Here is a 5,000-nt window from a genome sequence, read left to right as displayed (position 1 = left end):
CTAGCATCACTCCATCAAAAACTCTAACTGTTTCCTGGTCTTAATTCACTTTAGCAAAACTAAAAGAACAAAACATGTTTATCACACTGCCTAATGCACACACAATCAATCCTATTCACTGATGATCAATAAATGAAATACTGTTTTTCTAAAAATGTTAAATACAAAAATTTATTTTTTAAATTCAAAGTTTATAACTAGAATTCACAATTAATTAGAATTCACAATCTGAAAAATTTATTATTACTTGAAAATAATACAACACTCAATTAATTCTTGAATTAAGTTATGAAACAAAACTAATTCACAAAAACTTTATCAGGAATTTAAATTAATCAAGCAAAATTTAAATTATCAAGAATTACTCACGATTTGAAAAGAAACTCTTAATAAATGAAATCAAGTATGTAATGTTAAATTACGTATGCAATGTTAAATTATACCAAGAAATATTTAAAATACTAGTTACATCACAAACACAAAAAATGTGGGAGATTTAAATGAAAAACACACCAAAATACACATAAGATTTATCTATAATGACTTCACTTGTTCAAAATTTCCTAACTTATCATACCATGGTATTAATAAGTAAAATTCACGTTACCTTTTGTGAAAACCTCAGTAAATCACTTGCTGCAGCTGCCAAAAACACACTTTTTACCCGGCGCCGTTACGAACTAAATAACTTTGCTAAATTCAGATCTCAAAAGTTAATGTTAATATGTGACCACAAAACACTACGTTAATCTCTTTCTAAGAACGAGAGAGAGAGAGGGAACCATATCGACTGGTCTCAGAAATCAGAATGAAACAAATTTTAGAATTCCAGAAACACGAAACAATTACATGATGTCATTAAAGCATTTTGGGTGCGAGATACAAAAGTTCTAGAAGCAAACGTCATTAAAGCATTTTTAAAAGCGAGATACAATGGAGAAGCTTCTAGAAGGAAAATGACGTCATCCCAGCAAAATGTTTTGAATGCAATTTACAGAACATGGTGTAACCATATTCTTTCTCTCAAAGTTTTAGTTTCTCTCGTCTTGAGCCCGTAACGAATTGGCATTTGTTATCCCAAACCTGTCATCACTAACCCAAAACAAAGTGCCCCTCTTATCTCAACTGATGACAATTGAAATAAAACAAGCCCTTCCTGGACACACACACACACACGTGTTCAAATACTACGCTTTTACCAAGAAAGATATTATTCGTTCTACGTTACTATTAAAATTATAATAACAATTCTAAATTATGCTATCAAGTTACTTAATCATTAGTTCTTTTGAGATCTGATGCCAAACTAAATATGACACTTCAACAACCATTATCATTAAACATAACACATGAAAAAGTAAATATGTCAAAATTATAGGAGGATATACGCATTACAAAGGCAACATCATGAAATTATATATATATATATATATATATATATATATATATATATATATATATATATATATATATATATATATATATATATATATATATATCTACAAAAATGAATGTTTGTGTATTTGTTTGTCCTCTATAGAAATACGAACCACTTCACAGACCCTGACAAAATTTTGCAGACGGCCTCTATGTCACAACAGAAAGGCTTATAACTCAAAATCCAACCCCCTATACAGTGACAGACATACAAAAACTGACAACGCAAATGAAATTTTCGTTTTCTCGTCATGTTTTCCTTCAGCTTTCTTGGTTTATTCTCATTTTTCGCTTGATGCTTTAGCTTTTCTTCTGGCGCTGCCAGAAGTATGATTAACCTACAACAATAAATCCCCTATAACATAATTTTTTATCAGAATTTCTGTAAATTTTGATCATAATTTATGATAATTATTAATATAATTGTTTATTTCCTCGATAAAATCTACATTGAAAACCTAATTTGATAATTTCTTTCCACAGTAAGCGAAGCTGAGTCTGTGCATGTGTAGCAGTGGCTAAACTCGACGCTGCTTTGCAAAAAACTTTACTGCATATAGGAGATAAGTTTCTTTTCACGTTGCTTGGTACTGATTACCTGGAAGATAATGACTTTCTTTAAAACTTTACAAGAATGTAGATCATTACATTTGTCTTTTCAAAAGGCAATTGGAGGGTAAATGTAAAATGCAAATAGGGATTAATTTCAGAAACTGCAACTACTACACTTCGAGTAACTCGAAGTGATAACAGCTTACACAACACGTCAATTCATACCTTTTGCTGATGTAATCATACACAGTAAGGAATAGTACTCCCAACATTTAGGAAAATAAAATTATTGTTTACAGTTATATATTAGAATGATGTATATTAATTTCTATCTTTTATCAACGCATATTTATTCAAAACAATAAATAACTGATTGCCTAACATTCCTCCAAGAAGGGAAAGATTTTGTCTGATTCAAGATTACGTTATTGCATGAACTGACCAAGCTTCTAGATTCCATGCATGTAACTTTATACACAATTCTACGTTAAGGAATTTGATGTCATTGTAAAGATAATGAGTTGTAATTTATTATGTTATGTTAAAAACGTCCCTAAAACAAATATAAAAAATATGTATCACGAGTTGAAGTTAGCCGTATAGGAAAGTGTTTTGCTAATTTTTTTCTTAATATGATGAGGGGGTGGAAGGCTAACTCTTGCAGCAATTCACTTAATAGTAGGAAAGAAGTAAAAAGGCATCACAGAGTATAGACTAAATATTTCTTATTAAAAAAGATGTCTATTCTCATACAATATTAATGAATGAGTTTAAATTAGAACTGAGGGATTGGTTCATTTATTATGAATTGGACAGTGAAGTTTACTTTCATTACAGTAACACATATCATAAAAAAACATCAATGGCCTAGGCCTATACCAAATTGTCTGTATCACAGGGAAATATTGTTTTAGATTTTTATTGTATGATGATTTGGGCTTTTAACGGCCTACAAATAGAGTTGAAGGGTCTAACAGTGAAACAAATAACTCCTATACATAATGTATTCATATTCTGATCAGAGTGTCTGAGATGCTTCCCAGGTGAAATACAGCAGCAAACTGTCACAAAATTGGGCGCTAACCTGTCCACACATGCAATTACCTGTCAGTCAGTCGGAAGATATTGAGGTAATACCATCAGTTCATCTGTTCTGGTGAGTGGACTGTCTCTGCCCATAAACTGTTTACTAAACGTAAGTTTCAATGGCAGTTTCGATGAACTGACAGAAGAAATGACAGGTAAACATGGTCGTGAATACACGGCCTTAGGTTGTTGAATTCTATAATAGTGAATGGGTGTGTTGGGAGGGAGTGAGAAAGAGAATGAGAGGATAAGAGAGAGAAGAGGGGGTGTTAGGTAGGAGAAAGCAGGAGAGAGAGAGAGAGATAGTTTATCGAATGTCATTCAGAGTTTTTCCAGGCAGCGCTGTGTTGATCAGCTAATACACTGTATATACATATACAAGTGTGTGCACGAGTGTATTCCTTCTAGTGCATATTAATGAGAGACATTGCCCACATATAATAGCAAGTTATATGATAAAACAAATTCGTCCTGCAACAAAATGCAGCCAAGCATTGTTTTGCAACACAAAAGCAACGAGAGGCAACAATAGCAACACTAAGTGTCTCCCTCTGGCAATATCAGCTCATTCATCAAAAGATAAATTATCCACAAAGTGTTTTTTCCTTTCATTTATATATATTTTTTCTTTTCTCTTTATTTTCTCTAATGTGCCTCCGCACTGCTGTGGAGCCACTGACGTCAGTAGCAATCCGACACATCCCTTTGCCCCCACCTCTCCCTCTCCCTCTCCCGGCTTACTCTCTGGTGGGCGTGTTTTTCGTCCATTATATAAATGTACTCTTTAAAGTGTATCGCTTACTAAACCTGGCACAGACAGGGCGCAAACTTTTGTAAGGCAAAGACACTGTAAGAGTTATTCTGTAAAGGGTTCCTTTGGAAGACAAAGTAACAACTGCATTTACGAAAAAGTTTAAGTTTCTCTCTCTCTCTCTCTCTCTCACTCACACATACACAACAAGCATTAGTTTTTCACTTTTCGTAAACAATACCTGTCCTTCTAAGAATCTATACCCTACTGTACCTAGAAATATTCATATACAGGTATATGGTCTGTAGTAACCTTTCCATCAACGCCGCCTCTTAAACAACCCCTTTCTCTCTCTCTCTCTCTCTCTCTCTCTCTCTCTCTCTCTCTCTCTCTCTCTCTCTCTCTCTCTCGCTCGTCTAATTTTTACAAAAATATACTGCATGGAGTGTTCATTTCCACTGCATTCATATTTTCACTGATGCCATATATGTAGTGTCACACTAACCACGAGTTTGGCGAGAACATGCATTCCGTTCAACGGCTGGTATTTATACCATATAAGGGGATAATAAGCGTGTGCAGTTATGCCGTTTCGTCACACGCTTGGCAAGAGCTTTCCAAACACATGAGGATCAAGATAAGTACCAATAATATTGTACGGAGGCATGAATTTAAAACAAGGAAATGGAATGGACTGTACCTTGTTCTTGCGTAGCTAGGGCTTCCGATCATACTTGCATTAAGAGAGTTAAATGACTCAATCTCATACTGAACATTCTATCTTCACAACTTTACCCAGCGGATTTATTCTACGACCAGTTTCCCAGACAGTCAGATCAGAAATCAAGGAGAGACTCTTCCATTACGACGCAAGCAAGCCGACTACCAGGACACCTTGTTGGAAATTAAATGGCTGAAAGAAAAACTGAATATGACATATTTTCCACTGAATATTAACAGTAAACTCGTCACTTGTATTTTTTTTTAAATATTCTCTGTTCTTGCTTTATACCTGAAGTCACGTTCCTAAAATTAACAAGGCCCTTCACTGAAATGAATAAGAAACCTAGCATTTCAGAGTCTTCATTAGCACCTTATGTTGACCAAAAGTTAAAATCTAACAATTAATATTCAATCACCAGACTTAGATGTAATTCTATGGCCAGAAACAGAA

This window comes from Macrobrachium rosenbergii, chromosome 15, assembly GCF_040412425.1.
Source record: "Macrobrachium rosenbergii isolate ZJJX-2024 chromosome 15, ASM4041242v1, whole genome shotgun sequence".
Taxonomy (NCBI): Eukaryota; Metazoa; Arthropoda; class Malacostraca; order Decapoda; family Palaemonidae; genus Macrobrachium; species Macrobrachium rosenbergii.
This window is presented reverse-complemented; position numbering follows the sequence as displayed.